General features: G+C 36.0%; 1 long non-coding RNA gene across 1 annotated transcript; it reads right to left on the minus strand.

The window, feature by feature from the left end:
• Positions 1-1,031: 1,031 nt before the first annotated feature.
• Positions 1,032-15,645, minus strand: LOC148715607 (uncharacterized). The gene is made up of 2 exons (XR_015995937.1): positions 15,451-15,645; positions 1,032-3,682 (listed from the first exon to the last, which is right to left on the minus strand). It is a non-coding gene; the product is annotated as an uncharacterized LOC148715607 (long non-coding RNA).
• Between the last annotated feature and the right edge of the window lie 8,405 nt (positions 15,646-24,050).

Consider the following 24,050-nt stretch of genomic DNA (forward strand, 5'->3'; position numbering starts at 1 on the left):
ATCATTGCTAAAGTGAGCTAATGCAATAAGTGTATCTTGGTCGACAGCGCCCGCTGATTACTGTATCATTATGACGCAAATATATAAAATGAGATAAATGCTACTTCTTTATAGAGACTCCTCTAAGTTAACATGCCATAATGTTTTGCAGTTCATTTCATTGTAATAAATATCCTTCATGGCTCGAACTTTTTAAATCAGGGAGATAGTTTTCTTCTATCAGGTTTGTCACTGTTTACCCTATTTTATTATCCAACTACACTCCGTAGAGTACAAATAACGCCTACAACTGGTACAAATATCACGCGGTATTTGTACCCCAGAGAACCGGTTACACAGGTTTTCTCGCATCGTACAAGAGATAAATTGGAGTTACAAAAACTGGCACTGAAATATTCATATAAACTGATTCAAATAAACTGAAGATGGCTTAGTACGAGTTTTGTTAAACAAAGGCAAAACTTTGTTTAAATGCGGTACTAGCCAATGGACCCTACGACACTGCTTATTCAATAAGTGTACAGTACGTGTGTCACTTATGAAAATTCTTCACCTTTTTTTTTTTTTTTTTTATCTTTGTATTGAGCATAAGATCTTCCATCATTTGACTTCTATTTAAGCAAATGTCACGACCCTGTTTACTTTGTTTTCGATACGGTAAATGAAAGATACATAAAGATACGTATCATCTTCGTTACAATATTTAGTTTTAAGCTTTCACTTACCGCCTGATGCAGTTACAGGTATTTGATCCATCGTGGGCGATATGGAGAGCAGGGAAAACGATAGAAAATCAAGCATTATAACACAATGTTCAGTTCAACTATACTTTATAATTGTGGCATGTTAACTTAGTTTTTTTTTTCACAAACTGTTTTCGAGATAAGTCTTTTATTTTTCTCTTACAACGAATGGTATTAAAAAGTCAAACTCTCACCCTCATCTTCTCATACACGTTTGCGGTATTTAGGGATGATTATGGAAAGTGGAGCAGAAACAAATATAAACAGGTAAATTATTAACTTTAGTAGTCTAATAAAAAATCACTCACAGGCTAGTTTATTTCACCAGTGCGGCACATGAGTTGAGAAATACAGAACAACAATAAAGTTAAGGAGACTAGATAAAAAAACTCACTGAACCAATAAATGAATATGTGACGATCAGTTTGGAACTTCAAAATCCCTCCGGGCATTTGAACCTTTGAAGATTGGTTTGTTTAAATTTCCGGCCCCAGGACCAAAGTTGTTTTCAAATTCCCCATCCAAGTGCTGGATTTGATTGTCAGTATTATTCCTACATGCCTACCAAGCGTTAGAGCCTAGATTTAAATTTTTCATCTTTACTCAACTCCATATTAAAAGGTAAAACACTTGTATTCTGCTGGAAAGACTTGAAACTTCCGGTTTAAACTCCCCACCCAAACCACGCAAGGCTCAAATCTCCCTACATAAGGGCACGGACGGCAGTCAAATGCTCATGGGTCGCACGGCGAGATGTTGAAGCTTCCAATGCATCGACGCATTAATCAATAAATGAATAAAAACAAATAACTAGATAACTAAAATAGCACGCCATTAAGACCGGAAATATTTTAAAGCATCTATTGAATACGAAATTTTCTCAGAAGAAGAGCACCAAGTATCCAAGAGTTTCCCCGAAAACAAGCTTCGTTAAGTTAATTACTCGATGATTATCTAGATTGAGCTCATCGACATACGAACGTGAGACACTGATTATTATAATGATATCTAAATATATATTACTGTTTATTCCCACATTCCTAAGGTGGCACCGTTTTGACATATCTTTTGTAGAGAATAAAGAGGAAAAACTACACGCTAAATTTCGTATGAAGTTGAGTAGATGCCACAACACAAAGCCAATCCTAGTCTCTTTACCTAATTCGAACTATAATTCGCCATTCAAAACAAAGCAAAAGCGAAATTAAAGGAGTCCTGAAGGGAGGGTAAAGCAAAATTATTCAGCAAAGTATTGGATTCATTGTACAATCTTGAAACATGACTTGTTTTCCGAGGCGATACACAGATCTTGATTTCTTAATGAAGTATAGCATCTCTTCATCTTTTCTTTTGTCTCTATCGGCGTTCAGCTGGTGGAAAGGGTACAGACTAGGGGTGGTCAGCAGCTTTTTGGTCATGTGATTTTTGTAGTAAGATTTTCATTAAGAAAATTAAGTAGCACTTACTTCCTGATATTTCCAAGGCGCAGTACATAAAAAAAAACATAGGAAAGAACGAGAGAAAAGTGAAATTCACCGTTAATTACACGATCGTGCATCATCATGTTAAAAAAAAATAAAGAAACCCAAAAAAAAGGCATAAAACAGAAGGGAAATTATTAAGTTATTTCCTATACATTGTAAGATAATTAATTAAATGGCATTCACCAGTGATTACACGAACGTACATGTTAAAAAAAAAGAGCATAGAAAACTGGGGAAAGTATAAAGTTATTTCGTAGGCAATGTCAGAAAATTAATCAAATGTATTTGAATAGTTTTCATTTAAGAGGAGGAAACACACTCGGTTTTTTCTTTTTTTCCCCCTACATTCATTCAACGTTATCAAAAGAGTTTATATTCTCTTGACGTGGTACATGCACTTTTTATACTCCCCTGAGTTTAGTAATAAATCCCAAGCATTATGAAAGACGTCAAATTTCACTCATTTTCAATACTTGATTTCAACGCTACATGACATGAGGAAAACATTTCGAATTAATTCAGGTGAATGTTTGGTATATTTGGGACGGTCCAAAATTTGTTTTGAAATAAAAAAAGGTACGTTTGAAACAGATTCCACGCCCATACACGTAAATGCCCCAAGTAACTAGCTCTAAGCCTTCTCTATGACAAAGTGTGATTAACATTGTACTGAAACAGTTAAAGAAAAGTATAAATGAAGTAGAATATAAGGAAATGATTAGATAAGCGAACGCATAAAGCAGATAAATGTATATAGATAAAAAAAGAGCACTTACGCTGAGCTATCATTTCCACGTGAATGATTCGAAAATGATAAAAAGAAAGAAAATAATCTCTAATTCAATATATGTATTTAGTAGCTAAGATTTGCTCTACTCCTGGCTTTTGCAAATTAAAACAAACGAATACAATAACATCGACTCAAATGGCAGCTGAAATGAGAAAATCATCCTATGTAGTCAGTAGATATAACTACAGGAACAGCCTTCATTTTCTCTATTTGGTCCATATTCAGTACATAATTATTATTATTTAACAACTAAAGAAAGAAAGGAGGAAAGAAAGAAAGAAAGAAAAGAGGGAAGAAAGAGGGAGAGAAAGAAAGGAGGAAAGAAGAGAAAAGCAGAAAGGAAGAGAGAGAGAGAGAGAGAGAGAGAGAGAGAGAGAGAGAGAGAGAGTAGAGAAAGAAAGAAGGAGAGAAAAAGACGAAGAGGCGGCTCCCAGTATTTGTTTCCATCCCGACATGGTTATCACAGCCCGACTTGAATGACAGTGAGCTATCGACCCGAGGAAAGGAAGACTATAAATAAGACAACAGTGATCATAGTAATAAAACAAACTTACGGCACTGCTGTTCATCTGAGTTATCACCACAATCATCTCCGTATCTACAACGCCTCCATTTACTAAGACACTTTCCATTTGCACAGGTGAACTCATAGTTCTCACACTTTCCTGTACAATAATGGAAATAACATCGATTCAAAGACAAGAATAATGAGCCTGTGCATAGAAGAAAATGGAGAGCACTCACATAACCGGAAAAAATCCAAATGAATTAAACCAGAGACCCATTACTTGGAGCGTTCAACTCCCACACTGAGCCTATGTCAAGGCATTTTCACGGAACGGTTTATTTCAGACTATCATTTCCAGGGAAATAATTAGAATTTAACTACTAGCTAGTCGTGATTGGTCGAAGAGCTTACTGGCCGGCCGGGAATCCCATACCGCGGTAATTCAAACTAAAAATAGATTTTTCTATTGAAAACATCGTGACAAAAGAAAGGTCAGTTGAACGCTCGAAGAAATGGCTCCTGATTAAACATGTTCCTTAGTTGTCAAGTCAAAACTTGGTGGTTGGATCATAATGCAACTTTCAGCTTGAATCCTCCTCCCCCCTCCCCCCCCCCCCATCATTCTATGAACTAGTAATTGTCGTGATAAGCAAGGAATCTGAAGCTTCACAAAAAGTTTACCCGTTTGAAAGATTGGTAAAGTTTGCCAATAAGGACGCCTGAAGTTAACATTTAAACTAAATATGGTTTATTTTATTTCATCTCAATCCATTATATACGATGCAAGAGATCCGTTATTCTTCTTTTTATTTTTTCTTCACTTCGCTCTACTTTTTCCAATTGCATTCTACTTGATACGCTTTTTTCCCTTGACCTGACATTGCAAAAATTTCAATGTTATTGCAACAATAGTCGTGCTAATGGCAACTGGAAGACTTTAGAATTTATTCTCCCACCATTACTAACAATTCCGGTCACGACGAATCCACGCGGCGTCAGCTATGCTTCCTGTGAATCTAACATGGTGGCTGTGCGTAAGAAGCCGGAGTGTCGATAAAATCGATTGCGTACAACTCCACACCTCGGAAGGGGCCGAAAACTTACCCTTCAACGCACAACGTGAAAAGAATAATATGCCGGCGAAAGGTTCGCAATGTGAGTATTAAAAGACCTTCGAAGAAAGAAATAACTGAATACGTGTTTTCCGTGTATATTTTGAAATTTTCACTTAAGAGGCTACCTACAATGATTAATAACCTGATGGATTGTTTGAAGTCCAATGTGGAAATACATGCGAAATACATGCGAAGTTTAAAAAAAAAGTACCGGTGTTTTGTTTCTTTATTTACTTATTTTTTTGTTTGCCGGTTTAAGATGTACTTGACCTTCAAGTCAGGAATAGTCTGGTTTTACCTGCAATCCATGATTTTCTTCTGAAATCGCGTTTAGAATTTCTACGTAGCCGATTGCCAGTGCACTGATAGGGATGAAAATCGTCTGCGCATGCGTGGCGTGAGCGTGTTGATGTTGTCTCGGCGAGTTGTTCGATCGTCTGATCAAGGAAATGTCGGCGTAATTTAAACTGTGTATTCCTGGACATATTTTGCCTTTCAGGCTGGAATGTATGGACGCTATTTGAAAATAACTTCTCTAAACTGAACTCGTCGACATGTTGAACGTATTACTTTTGGGAAATGTTCATTTGCTTGCTCAAGAGCCACCTTTCAGTACTCGGCAAGGAAACACATTGCAAGCTTAATTTCTTTGAGTATAATTTACCTCCATTTTAGATAATAAGCTAAGATTCAAATTGATAGAAGGTAAATAATACGATGCTTTGGTAATAAATGTGAATCTGGAAAAAAAACTGGGACTTATATTTTTATCAAGGCGAAGCGAAAGCACACCCATCCTACACGGTGTTACATGAACAAGTCAAAAACGCTGCAAAATATCGCGTTACCCCATGCATATCGCTCTCACTGGAACTTAACATTCGTTAAAGTCCTAAGAGTATATTGGAAATGAGTTATTTCCATATGGTATGAGAGGAGTTCCTATGAATGCTGCTACTCAGCAAAAGCCTCATGAAACCCATTGTTCTCGTGGATGTGCTACCAAAAAGAAAAATTCCTGAGAAAGTTGGAATAAGTACAATGGTGTTGGAACTCAACTGAAAACAGAAGCCGGAATTGCTTCAGGATTAATGCTGACAGGGAGTTCAGGACCAATATGTGGTCCATGATACTGTTCAGTGCTCTAGGGCCTTGCAGAGGTTGTAGCGCACCAAAGGTTTGAGGAGTTTTGTGTGATTGAATCATAGATCCTGTTGCCTAGTAAGATTCCTCAAACAATTATTATCTGGTACACCCACGCCTGACTCAGTGGACTTCTTATTACAGAAATATCGAAATTGGATGAATAAAACAATTTGCTAAACAAAAGGGCAATAAGTGTACATGAGTTGCTTCCTGTTCTGCCAAGAACTTTTGACTGTAAAATAGTGCTCAGAAAGAACCAGAAAGTGACATTGCCATGTTGATGTGGTTGGATATTGACTGTTTTCTTTTTCTTTTTTAAGAAAGAAAAACTTTTTTCAAAAAAATGCAATAGATTTATCTAGCAACCTTTGTGGCATTACATGGTTAGAGTGCTGGATTGTGTTTTGCAAGAGGTCGAGGGTTCGAGCCCCAGCCAGACCAATACTCATGGTCTTAAAAATAGCTGAGGAAAATTTGCTACCTTTCTATAATATCAAGAAATGCATAGACATTCTAGTGTTCGCGGATAACGACAAATAAACCATAGGCCCTGTCTCCTGCAGGGTTAGAGGTAGGAGACATGAATTCCCCACGCACGAGATTACTGTGTGGTGGATGTCCTCCCCTGGGTTGGGATGGGTGGGTTGCTCTCTTATGTTTCATACATGAGCCTCTGGCTTGGGCAATCATGGTAACCATGCCGCACGTATAGTCAATAAACTTGATTGATTGACTGATTGATTGATTATGTAAAAGTATGGAATCCGAAATGAAAGGGTTCCCAAATCTCCACAAAAATAGTGGGTTAATAATGGGAAAAGAAGCGTGATGGTGGCAAGTGTTGAAAGTGTGAAATGATGAAAATAAAAGGTTAGTTGTTCAATAGAGAATTTGCACTGAAGGACCTACAAATTGCAATGCAGTTATGTCAGTCATAAGGCAGCATTAAAATAAAAACTATCAGTAGTTCAATTGGGTACTAGCATTGAAAGTCCACACTTCCACACTTTTACTTTATATTCCTATATATCTACAAGGTATTCCTTTGACCTGCAAATAGGGGGTCAAATTTTTCTTAACTTAATGTCATTACACCGGAAATGAAATGAAAATGAAGAAATACAACATGAAAAGACAAAAAGATACACAAGAAAAGGAAAAAAGGAAAATGAAAGATTTTCATTGCAAAAGACTCCATAAAGAAAGCTTCATTCTCTAGAATATTGGAAAGAGCCCTTTTTGCTTGTTTGTTGGTTTTTTTTTAAGATTTCTTTGACAAATTTGTTTATTCATTATTTTTATATTCAATTTGCAGCCACTTCAAGGCAGTAGAACAATTTATAATAATAATAATGATAATAATAATAATAATAATAAGGAAGGTTAGAATGAAATAAGATGAGATAGTCATAATCAGAGGAAAAGGAATGAGGGAGATGAGTAACATGTTGGTTAGTATTAAAAGTAGGTGGTAAAAGGAATAGAAGAGGTTAGGTATAGGGAGCCAAAAAAAGTTTTTTTGAGTTAAAAAAAAGTTTGAACTGAACATTTTGATTGATATGATGGGGGGTGGGAGTTAAGGATGGGTTGGTCTGAGCTGGTTTTCATTGACAATTGGTTTACTGGTATCTGTCTTGAATTTGAGTGGTGATAATAACAGACACAAAAGTAAATTCCAAAATAATTTCATGTTATGAAAACTTAACTAACCTATTTTGACAACACGGTAAATAATGGAACTATTGGAAGATATTGATGAGGGAAAACTTCCCTCTCTCCAATATTAGCTTAATCAAAATAGTGGAAGTTTATATATGTAAAATTAACAGTAATTCGTTTTGCATTCATGATAGATATTTAACTTTGGTTAAAAAATAAATGGCCTCTTTTTTCGTAATTTTCCCAATCCTACAGAGCCACTTTCCTAGATTTAAATCAAAATAAAACCAAATGCATGATTTTGAGTCAACATAGTTCACAACGAAATCCATTTGTTATCGCCATACTTCAGTCTCCTTCGGCACTTTGTTAAAATGTTATTTCACAGGCGTCACACCACGTGCTCCTTGGTTGATATCTCGCTTTCTTTCTTCCCTTTATGTCTAAAATTTCGAAAAGGCTTACGGGAATTAAGTTTAATTAATTGGAACGTCGGTCGGAAAACGACGATGAGCAGCGACTATCTTGCTTTTCGAATTTCGATGGTTCGACGATGAGGTCAACAAACTGGAGTTTGTTTAGGAAAGTTCACGGCTCTTGCCAAACCAAGTGGTAGGGGCTTAGAAGTGCCGTAAAAAGCTTCTTTACTCTTCTTTGTTTTACCGACGAACCAATATTTTGCAGGAACGGACGAAAAAGTGATCAGAAAAAGCCAACACGACACTGTAAACGTTGCCGCAAATTGAGCCAGTTCGCAACCGTATTGAAACTTTGCACAAAAGACCGTTTTTCGGCGCAAGAACAATTTTTGTACAAATTATATACCTCAATTTTTTAAAATTCTTTTCTTCTTTTCAAAAATGAGAAATAAAACCTTATCTTTTTAACGGTTTCCTTATTTTTTAAACTTTTGTAACGGCTGTTCATTTCACGCAAAAGTTATTGAGTTTAAATAAGCACACGTTTGAGCCCGCGTTTCTTACCGCGGGTCCCTGGCGCATGCGCAGACGTTTTTCATCCCTGTCCGAAACTAATAGTTTCTCTGGAGAATTTGTGCTTCGAACGAGTGCTGAATCTCTAGAAGAAAGTTGATATTGCAGTTAGAGGCTGTTTTTTTTCTTTCTTGCAAGGCCCAGGATTTGTTTTGCGTTCTTTACAAAAGAAAACGACGGAGCAAAGAATTCGCTATGGGCCTCCACTCCGGCGAGTGAAGTACCAAGCACAGGAATACAGGTATCGATCTGTTTCTAATCTTTTGCTTTTCAGTGTATCTTTGCCAGCTATAAAGGCCTAGACGGGTCGCTTACCTTGATACAAAGCAAAGGAAAAATGAAGTGTTTTTTTTACCTTAAATATTATTATTTACAGTAGTACACAGACAGCAGTCGTTCTCATGGCATCTCGCTGCGGCAAAAGTACATGAAAAATAGGTGTCCTGGCACAGTTGCCATGTTTTTGCCCTCCTTACTCCCAACTACCAGACAAATATACCTCCGTTGACCGCCATCTCAACGATCGACGCTGCGGGCATGAAAATTTAATTTTTTGTTTGGCCTCAACAGTGGCTATTTCATAATTATACTTGTTTCTGTTGAGTTATACAGTGGTTTACTCTTGTTGGTGGCTAATACGGAAAGAAAGACTTAAAGGGTAAATCACGTTCTATATGATAAAACATGGAAAGTAAAAAGCTATTTTTACTGGTCTTAAATTTTTGGTTACTGATAAAGGTTTAAAACCAATTCTAAAACTAAGAGATCCAAATTTACCTGTTGACGTTAACCGAATTATTTTGGAAGATTTAGAATCGGATTCTATGAAATTGAATGGAAGAAATTATCGTTAGCATCCAGATTTTAAAGAATGCTTTTGCGTGTCCAGATAAAAGTGTTTGTGAACTTAATAATTGTATTCATGAATTATGTATTCATGGTAAAGGAAAACATATTCGTTGGTCAGTGGTGTTACCCAAAAGATTGTCCTGAAGAACTTTGTATTGTTGAATATGATCCATCTAATAATAATGCTACTGCTGCTTATAGATTTGTTTATGAATGTTTTAATGGTTTGATTCCAATAGGAAAGAAAATTGATTTTAGAGATAAAGATCAGAGTAACTTGAGACTAGATAATTAAAAGATTTCTTCTGGAAAAGGATGCTTAGAAAATCTTACAACACAAATTGAATATGATAAATGGTTAAAAACTGTATGTACTGATTGTATGGCAAGATGGATTTTCTGCAATTTGATAAAAATACTGATATATGAATGATGATAATGAGAAATAGAAAAAACTAATATGTGACTACAGTTGAAGGTTTCAATAATTTTATGAGTCTAAATGATGTTAAAAAATGGTATCTATTTTGAAAAGAATGTATGTAAATGTGGTGGAAATGTTTTGAATAATAATGACAAGAGTTTTATTCAGGTACAAGGTAACAAAGTTGCTGTGATTAAGCAGTGTTTGATTGATAATGAGATTGTTTCTGAAGATGATGTTGTATGTTATGGTATGTGAAATGTATGTAAAACTCATTTATATTGTTAAGATATAGTATGTGTTATTATGATAATTATTCACCTTGGATTGGAAAATAACAATAATTTGTGGTGTTTGTAGACAGATTTTGAAAAAGAATATTGAAAAGACTGAGATGAGAAAAGAAATTGAAAAAATTAATATGTGGTGATAATATTTATGAAGGTTTGGTTGATTTTGGAGAAGATGTTTGTCTTTTTTGTATGGAAATACTTGTCGAATATGAAGAAGATAAAGAGGTTGCTGCTTAAATTCTTATATACAATGTGTTGGTTATCAATTCGTTTGTGTTGAATGTGTTTTTGTTTAAGGATACGGACTTGTGAATGAATTCATTGACTACCAAATTCAAGTTCAGGAAAAAGAGTATTTAATTCACAGAAAGTATCGTATTGAGAGAATAATAAATTAATTGACATTGAAAGAGAATATAATATTGAGATCAACAGAGACATCATCAAGAGAATAGAAAAAGTGTTTTTTGTTCTTGATGAATGGAAGTGGAAAAAAGAAAAGAACAATCAACATGAAATTTGCGATAAACAAGATTTTCTCTTTGATTGGTATTAAGGCTCATATTGAAGCAACCAAATGGAAGAAAATGATGAAAAATATGAGCAATTTTGGAATAAGGCTTTAGAGGAAAGAGGAGATAATATAAAATCTATTTTGTGCTGAATTTCTTTCCGTATTTGTTTTCTTATTTGTCATGTATCTGACTATGTTTCCAAGTACTGGTAGTTTCGTTTGGTTCAGAAATTGTTTGTTGTTGAAGTTGGAATCAAGCGCATATGATCTCATTTCATTTAACATTTTTTCATATGATGTGAATGTGAATTTGCACATTAATATCTTATTTTTCTTGGATAATTTTTCATTTTTGTGTATGCTGTCAATACTACGCCTGATCCAGTGATTGAACTGAAAACTATTGGGTTGAGTGTAGCAGCTCCAGCAATTGTCCCACTTACAATGAGAATAGAACTGGTTATTTCACAAATCAAGTTCACTTGTTTGAAAAGTTTGAAAGCTCTTTTCAATAAACAGTATTTTTTTTACGATAGAATTTGTAAAGGTTTTCACGTTCTGTTCGTGTGTCTTTATCTAATTCAGAATCGATATGGTTGAAGTTTTTGATAGATAACGGGATCATAGGTTTTAAATCATTTCTTGTTGTCAAACATCTTGTTGTTGGTACGTAATTTGTTTGTGTTCAATTAATGATTCCAGAGTATGCTTTGCATGGGCTGAATTGATTTTTTGTAATCGATAGTGTTCAATGAACTGCCATCTTTTCCAAATAAGAAAGTGAAAATCATTACATCGTTGTTGACATCAATCATCTTCACTTAAATAACCATGAATGAAAAATTTATAAAGACCTGTTTTTTGAAATAATTTATATATATAATTGATCATTTTGTATAGATTCTATCATAGTCATTTTCGTAATTGATTATATATGAATTACTTCCTACTTTTTTTTTATTAATTTATTATTTGTGTGGTAAATTATGAAAGTTTTTGGCATAATTATTATTTTTTACTTTTAGCTTCATCATCATGAGAAAATGAATTTGGTAAATTTAAAATGTGTTTTGGTCTGGCATCAAAAGATGGGGTTGAAGTAGAAGTTGCATAAGATGGTCTTTTTGCATTTAATGTATTCTGACTGTATTAATTTAATGTAGACTGTAATATAGCCATAAAATATGCAAGAGGAACATTTGGACACGGTCAACGTCATCATGGTTTCGAGATGCTTTGCTCATCAGAAAGCATGATACCTTTGGCAACAAGACACCTTGCATAAACGGAAATGAAAACACCACATTCAAAACTATTAGATTGTTGTGGGAGATCATTAGGCTTATTTACAGCAAACTGCTATTGACAAACATCCAGATTTATATCAACCTTCTTCAGTACCTCCCACATTTTCAACATTGAGGCCTTCACACTTGGCTTCACAAAATCACCAGCCAAGCAATCCGGGGCAATTATGAAAATTTTCTGAGGGAATACTGCAATAAGAAACCAATGGTTGGTTGTTATAGGACAACATGGGGCAAGAATCTTCCAGCTAACCACAAAGTCTCTTTTTCCAGGGAATTGTCAAGAAATTGAGTCTTGCACATAGAATAAGTAAACTTTCTGCTTTACTTCTGGGTTCAGGTGTAAGTTTCCACCAAATTCCTTTTTTCTTTTCTTTAAAAATTATTGTAAGCGCATTGAGATTCTTAAATGCGTATTAAGAACGTTCATTATTATTATTATTATTATTTGATGTTAAGCCGCTTTAAAAGATGAATGCCTGTAAAAGAGGCTAATTTTTCTACAACAGCTTTCCTCTTTCTTGGGCTTTTTGGTAAGTATGACTTAACTTTTCCAACAGCCTTTCCCAGTGCTTGCGGTGTACTATAAGGATTTATGCCAATTGGTCTTGACTTTCTTGCTCTACCTTTCTCTTTTCTTTCTAAGCCTTCTATGTTTCCTCACACGGTCCTGATTAAACTTCCTTTGTTGGGCAATTTCAGCTGCACTTTGAAACTTAGGCCTCCTTCTTTCACCTTTATTTCTTTCTCTATCTTTGGTTTTGTAGGCCTCATGCAACTTCAAATTCTCTTTTAACTTTTATCTAAAATTTCGTGATCTTTCACTACTTGTCTGGGGCATTGCAATAATAAAATTGACCTTGTTTTCAATATCATTTACAGAAATGGATACGTAGGAACTGAGTAGCTGGTGAGGGGTTTTGTACTTCTGAGCATGCTCAAAAACTGGCTGCATGCTTTTTGAGGAAAGCCACTGACCATCATTGCAAGCTTCTTTTAATTTTCTACTCAAATGTGAATGAGTATTTTTAAAAAAATCTGACTGCATGGTATTGCATGATACTAGGTCAGCAGGAGAGATATATAATAAATGAAGTAAATGATAATTTTACAGCTCCATTTTTAGACAAGTAACTACAAAACAGATGGACATAGCCACAGTCAGCAACACTGATTAGAAAGTGAATGATAAAAAATATGTCCCCAAAAATGTAACAGTTTTGTGTAATGTCCACAACCCAAAACTTTTGTTTGCAGAAGCATTGGAACAAGGTTTCAAGGAATTTTTTTTTGATAGGTGAAAATTTTAATTATTGCCATGTTTTCAAAGCACAATTATTTTCTGCTAAAGGTTAAAGATTCACAGAAAAATCTCTTTAAAGAAAGTTACTGAAGTTTAAACAGTGGTTGTTTGAAATGTTATGTCCGCAACACACTTTCTTCAACTCATACCTTCAAGATCTTGAGAGCTCAAGCTCACTAAAGTATCTTTTTATTAGGTGCAAAGGGCACACTAAAGGTATTTTCTAGATAATTATGTTTGAACACCCTTGTTGAACATTTTGACTTTTAAATTGGGGTTTAAAATGTTAATTTTAGTCTCTGAATGTAATGGCTGCAACATGGAATCACCCTTTTCATCAATTAGACTAATGCATTTTCATTTTTACTGTAGTTAGTGAAAAATATGTATGGAAATTTCAACTGGAAAATTATCCTGCAACACCATAAAAAACAACAAATTTCAAAATAATATTGTCAGTGTAAGTAGTTCCACTTGTTTTCTAATATCAAGTCAAAATAAAGATAATTAGGCATTGGATTATTACATGTATATTTATATGCATGCGAATTACGCTTTGTGTGGACTTCTCGATTTTTTTGGTGTTGTGCGTTGTCACTTTCCCAAAACATTTCACAACAATATGTATATAAAATATTCTCCTGTTGGTAAAGTGTACAAATTCAGACCAAACCTGCTTGAGTAATGCCCTTTTGATTGATTCAGATTAATGGTTTGGCTTTTGTTGAATTTATGGATTGCAAGTCTTTTTCAGTGAACGGTGCTCCTGTAATGTTGTCATCATCATCATAATGGTCTCCTTGAACCATTGCCTATTTGAATTAATTTTTTTCTTCTGTACCACTGATTGCATGTGACTATCTGTCTTTAACGTACATTAATTCATATTCAGTTTTGATTGCACTATGTTCGCTTTACAGAAAGCCTTTGTTGACTATAATGATCATTTGCAGTTGGATTTGCAACTGAGCCTATTATTCTATTTTTTGCATCATACATCCATTTTCAACTGAACAAAATTTGAAAAGATTGCATGCTTTCATCTACATGTCTTGTATAACTGTTTCTCAAATATTTAAGATTGACAGCATCCTGATCAATGATTTTTCAGGATATTTAAGAGATATAAGTTTGTTGAACATTATTCATGTCAAGATTATTTGTCATTCTCACACTTCCATCACTTTTCAAATTACCATTGCTGCTTGAAATTTTGGAATCAATATAAGATTTATTTGCTGCATCAGAAGCAGTAAATGGATTTTTGACATTTTTCATTGTATGTCTGATCATATTGATATCACCTGTGAAATTTTCTCCTCCTTTCAAAACTAATTTGTTGACATCTTCAGAAGATTTTGGAATTCCATCTGATGCATTTTGTGGTTGTGGAATATTCAACAATCTTTTGTAATGTTTAAATTCAGACTCCCTTGAAGAGTTCCACCACAAAGTGGTTAATACTTGCCAATTTTATGTGAAGAAACAATGTCATGTGATTCAAGTTAAGATTTTGTGATTGCTGAATTATTTGTTGTTTGAATATTCAAGAAATCTGTTTGCTCTTATATTATCAGGAAAATTGTTTAATATGAAATTATAATTGACTGCATCATAAATATTACAGTATCAGACAAAATTATTTGGTTTCTCTTCATAATTATCTTAGTGAATATCACCACTCATTTTAACACCACGTACCTATCAGTAATAGTAAACAATTTGTGCTTGTGTGAGTTGAAACATGTGAATCTACATATTAAGCTATATTTTCCGCATCTTTAGAATTTGTTGGATCAGAAATGTTAATTAATCATCTTTTTATTCCTTGCATTGAAAGCATTGTTGAAGGCTTTTTTCAATCGATTTCTACGGTGGCCTACAACTGTCACATCAAATTAAAATCACTCACATCAAATTAAGATCACTCACATCAAAATAAAGTTACTCACTTTAAATTGAAATCACTTACATCAAATACAAATCGGTGACATCAAATTCAAATCGCTCACATCAAATACAAATCGCTCACATCAAATACAAATCGCTCACATCAAATTCAAATTGCTCACATCAAATTCAAATCACTCACATCAAATACAAATCGTTTCTTTAATTGGTCAGCGGCTAAATCATTGAATGCTATCCCCAATGTGTACTCGGTCTTCCACTTTACTGCCATTTTGTACGATCGTTCTTTTCCCAAAATCCCACTTTCACACGTGCTAGTCAATGTTGAGCCGAAATGAGCAACACTGGATCTCACCGATCGTCCATAATATACATGTAGAACATACAATAATATGTGCAACATTTCTCTTACCTTTGCCACAGGTTCTGCAGAATTTGCAGTTTTCAACATCGATCGCTTCCACAATTAGTGCAATACATATTTGCTAGAATTCTGGTCAATGAACTAGTGTTGAGTCAAAGAACGATCGTACAAAGCGGATCGTACAAAATGGCGGTAAAGTGGAAGACCGAGTGCACATTGGGGATAGCATTCATTGACTTAGCCGCTGACCAATTGATGTAACGATTTGTACATGTATTTGATGTGAGCGTTTTGAATTTGATGTGAGCAATTTGAATTTGATGTGAGCGATTTGAATTTGATCTGAGTGATTTGAATTTGATGTGAGCGATTTGTATTTGATGTGAGCGATTTTTATTTGATGTGAGTGATTTCAATTTAATGTGAGTAACTTTATTTTGATGTGAGTGATCTTAATTTGATGTGAGTGATTTTAATTTGACGCGAGTGATTTTAATTTGATGTGAGTGACTTTAATTTGATGTGACAGTTGTAGGCCACGGTAGAATTCTATTTGAGAATCTTCATTCAATGTTTTTTGTGAAATTTCATATAAACTAAATCTTGCTAATGAATTATAGCTAGATTTGAAAGACAATGCTGTTTTTTAGTTTTTAATAACAATGGAATATGATTCTAAACCTACATGTATTCTTTCATGTTTTTTACTTCTTTTGAATCCATATAAATATCACCACTCATAGTTCTGCCAGAAAGAGATAAATAATGACCACTCTTTTCCAGTAACTATTCACAACAGCAGGTGTGGCTTTGCTTAGAAGAGGTTGGGCAAATTGAGCAAGAGAAACTTAAAGCGAACCTCCATATTGAACAACTTCCCGGTTTTTTTTTTTTTTATTTTGTTTACTTGTGCTTTTGGGAGCATTAATTCATCAGGACCAGAAAGTTTCCTTGCACTCAGTCCGATTGTTATTGCAGATTTGTTTCCTATTGCATTTCAAGCAAGTTTTTGTTTTCGATTGTTGCTTAATTTAATGCCATACAGATGATACTGAGTCATATCTTATATAATTATGATTAATTGACTACTTAAAGAACCTTTAAAAACTGATTATCATATACATGTAAATGATACATGTACTCTGTTTGTGAAAAATAAATGACATGTTTACATGGATGATACTCAATTAATGAACATTTTCATACTTTCATTTATACTCTCAGAACAGCTTTTCCAGACACATTATCCACAGATAGTTCTTTTTGAAGCACAAGAGCATACAAAAAGTAGCTATTTGCTGCTACAGCAGTCAGCGTATAATGTAGTTCAAGTTTTGTGCTTCCACTTTTCAATTCAACTTCTTGGTTGGTCAGATCTAAGTATAGAATGTGTTAAAGCTTTTCAAATGATTTAACATTAATTGTTGGGCCACAGCTGAGAAAATCATGAAATTGTTTGCTGGATCTCATCAATGTTCTGTATGTTTTTGCCACTTCTCTGTCTTGTCTCATTATCTCTGTTGTGGATAAAAAAATACCATGCATGCACCTTTCACTTTGCACCAGCCACGTTTGATCCAACTTTATAAGTATCAAAAACAAATGGATTAAATTCTTATGGTTTCCAATTTTTGGTTGTATTGAGAGCCCAAATGAACACATGGCTTGTCTTGGTTTTCTTATTGCTGTGCTTATCATAAAACTTCCATCTGGATTTTGTCTGGGAATACTTTTCACAAGTCTTTCTTTCAAATAACTCCAAGAATTTGGCATATGGTAATTTTTCAAAAACATTTGTCCACTCGTTGAATTAAATACCATTTTGGAATGAATCTTGTAATAATTAATCTTTCTTGATCAGTTACTCCATTAGCTCTGAAAATAACATGATCATCATATTCAAGTGTTGCTGTGATTCTAATTTTTCCATTTGAACAAATTTGATCCGCAATTGACTTAAAGAAACCAAACCTGTGAAAGCCGATTACATTAACTTGAGCTGCAGCTATTGATGATTGAATAATTTTTTGACTTTTTACAAATCCTTCATAATGGTATACTGCATTTGGCTGGAACATAACATTTCATACTACATATTACTACTGTAGGCATGATTCATCAGCATCATTTCTCATAATTATGTTGTACCTGTTTGAAATCAAATTTGTCTTTCTCTACAGTACCAGTATTTGTGTCTGGAAATGAAGAATTGTTGGTCCAACATCTTTTGCCTAAGAATTTATGTAAATTCAACGAGATTCTTCAAATGCAGACCCCTGTTAATATCTGGTGATTGATTAAACTATTGTGCTTTTTTGATTATTGCAATACTGTCTGCAGCAGCAAATTGTGCATTAATTATCTGCTCTTTTGCTGACATAAAAATCAGTTTCAAAATGCACATTATACATGTACCTGTCAGAACCATTACGAATATTGATGTTGTCGACATTGACTTCATTATTTTTGCTATTTCCCAACCTTCTCCTTGAATGACAGGATTTTTTATCCCTGTGCCTTTTTTACTGAATTTATCATAAATTTTTTCGCCAACAACTTGTCCAGTTTTTTCACCAATTTTTTAAGCACACTTTTCTGCAACTTCTGTTGAAGCCCTTTTTCGAATATTTTGTGCTGTTTTTCTAGCTACCGCACTTGCTATTTTGGAAAATAAATCACTTAAACCTTCACCAGTTTGATGAATGTTGTATGTTCTAGTGTCTCTGTTTTTGGTATGTCTCTGCATAATTATTATATGTATACTATCAATCTTCTCTTTGAAAAACCAAAGTCAGAGATACAGTACGTAGTTCCATTCAAATCGATCGGTCTGTTGTTCATCTGTGAAATACAAACTAATTGGTTGGAATTTTTTTCATTCTTGGTTCAACTGAAAATGGAAAACTGAGAGGATTAGGTTGCTGATGTCAATTGTTAAAAGTGCATTTGAACTTATTCTATTGATAACGCTTTGAGAAAATACATTTGCTTTCAATAGAATAGCATTAATTCCATTTGTAATATTTGGCAATCTATCTCCATAAGAAGTCACTGGAGGTATTTTCCAGTCAAAACTAAGCAAAAATATTGAAATCACCTTCTCTGAGATCTACTGAAAATTTCTCTTCAAGAGCAATCAAAACTCTAATATTTCTGCATATAGTTTTATTTGAATCCCTGGTTCACTGTGTCCACTTGATTTCAAAATAGCATTAAAACACAGATCAAGATCTTGATAATCAAAAGTTCCCTCTGGAAAAGTGATGTATTCCAAGTCGATCTATCATCAGTGCTGCATTTTAATTTATTACTGTAACAGTTATACTTTGTTGCTGTACCAACTGTAGCTCATGCTGAGTGAATCAACAGCAATACTATATTTTGCTCTCTCATCCAAAACAAAATCAGGAATAAGCTTGAATGTAAAATCATGAGTGACAGAACCTTCATTTCCAGTCCCATTTGAAGAAAAACTCATAAATGTTCTTTTCATGTATAATATGCCCATAATAATTAAAAAAACTTTATGATATAATTAACAATTATTCCATGAGCACGCGTTGGATATGTGGTGATAGATAGCCAACGAGGCGTGTAGCGCCGAGTTGGCTATAATCGTCTCATATCTAACTAGTACGAGTGGAATAATTGTTTTATTTGAAAAAACCGACCTCAAGATATTAGACAAATCTTCTCGACTTTATTTTGTAAGAAGAAACCGGATGCTACAATGTATAGATATTAGACTATGGTATATTGGCTCATATACCGTAATGGCTATAAGCCAATGAAGAGGCTTGAATTGCATTATCCAATGCTCCAGTTCTTAATAATGAATATTATATCTGTTCAATGAATATTATTCATTGTATTCATTTTCATCAATTGCTTTGAGTTTGATGAGACTGTCAAACATTTGCTAGTATGCTTCATTTCTGAGTTGAATATTATTGTGTCCTGCAAGTCTTGTACCTGTAAGAAGCTTCAATCTTTTGAATCAAATCTTTTGATGTTGTATAGAGTACTTTTGAATCAGCAAGAGATTGTTTTCCACTGCTTCTGTGTTTTGGCATAATTATTTGCAATAGTATTGAGATTATTGAATATTTTAATAGCTTTAGCACTGTCACGATGTTAATTTATGTACGTTGAGTTAATTTATACAGGTTACCTTCTATCTGAGTTCCCGGACGTATTCGCTCGCTTTGCTTGATGAGCACTCGGCTTACAAGATTAAATGTTGTGTTTAGAGTCTCTTGTGTTTCACTGTCTGTCTTAGCGAACACGTTACATGGTGTCAGGAGTGGGATCCTGGTTCCCAAATCCGTTGCCATAGAGGAATTACCACTCAGTACACTGGAAAACGTTCTTGAGAGAAATTTACCAGCAAGCACGTGGTCGAACAACTCTGAACTGTTATCAAGTTCTAGAGGATAGCCTCCGGTCTCTACTCTATTCCGCAATAGCCACCTGACAACTTCGTCACAAAGAATAGCGAAAGACAACGGTAAGTGGAATCGTCCTGTGTCTTCGGAAGGAAATCCCAGCTGAAGAAATCTAACTTATTAACTTCAAAATACAAAGTATGGCCGAGGGTAGCGGCGCTTCTTTTCCAGCACAAGAAGCCGTCGCACAACCAAATCTAGTACAAATCCCAATAAACATCCCATTGCCCTCAGAATTGGAGCTTACAGGGGATTTAGCGACGAACTGGAAGAAATTCCACCTTGCCTGGAATAACTGTGAAATTGCTGCACGTTTAAAAGATCCTGAAATAATATAATTATGATGAAGACAGTCTACCCCTGCTGGACAATACAGAAGTAACTCTTGTTATGTACAACAAAACGGAGGAAAAGCCAATTGGCAAGAAACGTGTTCAAGTTGTGAACCCCAGAAATGGAAAAAAATACAGCGTGGAATTCGTAGTTGTAAAGGGGAAAGGGAAGCTGCTGCTTGGTTTACGAGCCAGTGAGCAAATGCAACTCATATCTGTGGTTCGACAAAACATCATGGCTCTTCAAGCGGAAGAACCATCGCAGAGCAAAACACCACTTACGACGGAATCTATTCTCGAAGAATACGCCTATGTATTGAGAGAAGGGAAGTTAGAAGGTGACCTCCACCTGGAAATTGACCCGAACATACCACCAGTCCAACTCCCAACAAGAAAGGTGCCGATCGCCATTAAAGAAAAGCTAAAAGAGGAAATTAATCGCTTGGAAGGCCTTAATATCATCACGCCAGTAAATGTCCCTACCTCTTGGATATCAGCAACTGTCGTCACCATGAAGAAGAATGGCAATGTTCGACTGTGTGTTGATCCCAAACCACTTAACTGAGCCCTCAAACGGAATCACTACCTGTGGGATTAGCCCTTAATCCTCTTACCTACCAACCGCGCTCGACTTAACTTATGCAACAGTTCAGTTGACCTCAGGCCTTGCTCTTGTGAGCTCCTCTGCCCATTAAATATATAGCTTTAAATATATACTTGGCCTCCACTCTTTCTTTTGCCTCCGATAATCGCACATGGTGTAAGGAGTTGGATCCTACAGCAGGAAGAAGAAGTAGCGGAAAAGAAAATTGTTTTCGACCTCATTTCACATCGCGTGAATGAATTCAAACGCTCAAGATCCAAACGAAGAAATATTCGAGGAATCAAGCACGCCAATCACGTCACCACCCACAGACCCAGTGGAACCGAGTTCTTCAACGGCTTCATTACAGACGGATAACCCACAAAGTGGAAGCTTAAAAATGGCCGCAGCAAATTTCAGTATTCCTCCTCCGGCTAAGTTTGATCCCAAAACAGACGATTGGGACCACTGGATAAAGCGCTACGAGTTATTTGAAGCAGCTACGGAATGTGATGGGCTTTCAGATAAAGTGCGCATTAATACGCTTATTTACGTAATGTGAAATAATGCCGCCGACATCTATGATAGTTTCAAACTGTCAGGTGAAGATATCCAGTACGCGAATGTCAAACAAAAATTCAAAGATCATTTTAAAGGAAAAGTTGCTTTAGTCTTCGAGAGAACACAGTTCGTAAGACGCTCTCAGCAAGACAAAGAATCTGTCCTCACCTTCATTGAAGATCTTCAGAGAAGAGCCGACCTCTGCTCTTTTGGGGACCTTCGTGACCAAATGGTGCACACTCAAATAATTGCTGGTTTGCATGATTCTCATCTCAGGCGTCGATTGATGGCAAATGACAATTTAACTCTGGATCAGGTAATTAAAGAAGTTAAATCCGCCGAAATCACGAAACATCATGATCAAATTCTTCAAAACGCCTCAAGTGCCGCTGACATATCGGCAATACATGACAGGAAAGTTCCAGAAAACAAACGTCGAAGTCCAAAACCCAAGCATGGAGTTTCTTCGAAAGCAAAGAAAAGATCGTGTTACAGATGTGGAGCTCAGCCAGGTCACCCTCCTCAGCGTTGCCCAGCCAAAGATGCTACCTGCAATGCATGTAACAAAAAGGGTCATTATTCCAAGGTCTGCAAGTCCTCAAAACAAGTCCGTAGAGTTAATTATGATTCAGAAGAAGATGATATCTCTGTAATGACCGTCAACGAAGTCGTCAACACAATCGAAACATCGGAGAAATGGCGTACAAATCTATCGATAGGAAACTCCGAAGTAAATTTTAAGATTGATACCGGCACAGATGTCACAGTTATTCCTGAAGAAGTCTTTTGCCAATGCAACTTAGGAAAACTCCATTACACCTCCAAAAGACTCTTTGGAGCGGATCACAAGGGTCTCTGTGTAATAGGGACAATTCGTGACACTTTATCCCTAGGAGAAAAGTGCGTGACCGAGGATATTTACGTTGTTAAAGGCCTAAAAGAGCCTCTTCTGGGGCAGCCAGCGATTCAAAAGCTAAATCTATTGGCTCGAATCAATGAAATCCAAAGTCAAAGCTAGGAAGAAAGTATTAAAGCGAAATATCCTCAACTGTTCCATGGACTGGGAGAACTTGTGTGAGAATATGAAATCAAGTTGAAGTCAGACGCTCAACCGTTTGCCATCATGACCCCAAGACGTGTTCCATTACCAATGAAAAGCAAAGTAAAGGAAGAGCTTTCCCGAATGGAGAAGCTGGGAGTAATCAGAAAGGTTGACAAGCCTACAAATTGGTGCGCGGGAATGGTGACAGTACCTAAACCAAACGGGAAAATCCGAATATGTGTGGATCTGACAAAGCTCAATGAAAACGTTTGCCGTGAAACGTATCCACTTCTAAAGATTGAAGCCTTGCTAGGTGAAGTTGGAGAGTCCACAGTGTTCACAAAAACTGACGCAAGCTCCGGTTTTTGGCAGGAGAAGCTAGCAGAAAACTCTCAACTCCTGACCACATTTCTGACTCCCGTTGGCAGATATTGTTTTCAGCGACTCACCTTCGGTTTGAAATCAGCACCAGAACGATTCCAAAAGAGAATGCTAAACGAGCTGGAAGGTTTAGAAGGAGTCATATGCATTATGGATGATATCCTCGTGCATGGAAAGACGCAAAAACAACATGATGAACGACTTAACGCAGTTTTAACAAGATTGATCAGAGCAAGAATCACCTTGAACCCAGAGAAGTGCGAATTTTCAAGGAAACAATTGAAGTTCGCGGGCCATAGTCTCAGCCCTCAAGGAATAGGCCCCGATCCAGACAAGACTGCAGCTATTGAAAAGATGGAGAAACCGCAAAATGTTGCAGAACTACGGAGATTCCTGGGAATGATCAACCACCAACAAAAGTTCATCGAAAATCTGTCTGAGAAGACTATGCCTCAAGCAAGAACAAATGGCACTGGAGTCAAGCTCAAGAAGAATCTTTCACTCGCTTGAAGAAAGAAATGACTCAAGCGCCAGTTCTCGCTCATTACTGCTCCACTCATCAGGGGATTTGAGAAATCCCCTGATGAGTGGGCGACCACGAAACAGGCTTGTAGGGATGAACTTGTAGTTTACTTGTCTTTTTCCTCCCACAATATATAGCTTTAAATATATACTTGGCCTCCACTCTTTCTTTCGCCTCCGATAATCGCACACTACCCTCTGCTGACATTCGAGGATGTCCTTCCTAAGCTCTCAAACGCAAGATGCTTTACTGTGTTAGACGCTAAACATGAGTTTGGGCATGTGTCCTTAGACGAGGAAAGTAGTTACGCAACCACATTTGGCACTCCATGGGGAAGATACAGATGGCTTCGAATGCCATTTAGGATCTCACCTGCCCCTGAAGAATTCCAGTGAAGACTGGACCAGGCATTAGCAGGGCTAAATGGATGTAAGGCGATTTCTGATGACATCCTCGTATTTGGATGTGAAGCTAACGATGATGAAGCAGTAAAAGACCACGACGACAACCTTACTGCTCTCCTCCAACGATGCCGAGAAAAAGGTGTGAAGCTAAACAGGAGAAAATTGCAGCTTAGGCTTAAGGAAGTGGCCTACATGGGATGGGCAACAACCTGACCCTGAAAAAGTCAAGGCAATCAAAGAGATGCCAGCACTGACTGACAAACAGAGCATCCAACGTCTCTTAGGGATGACTAACTACCTGCAAAAGTTTGCTCCAAGACTTTCAGAGGTCATGACTCCTCTACGCGAGCTCACCAAAAACGACAACGAGTTCCAAT

Source organism: Stylophora pistillata, unplaced genomic scaffold (genome assembly GCF_964205215.1).
Source record: "Stylophora pistillata unplaced genomic scaffold, jaStyPist1.2 SCAFFOLD_206, whole genome shotgun sequence".
Classification (NCBI taxonomy): Eukaryota; Metazoa; Cnidaria; class Anthozoa; order Scleractinia; family Pocilloporidae; genus Stylophora; species Stylophora pistillata.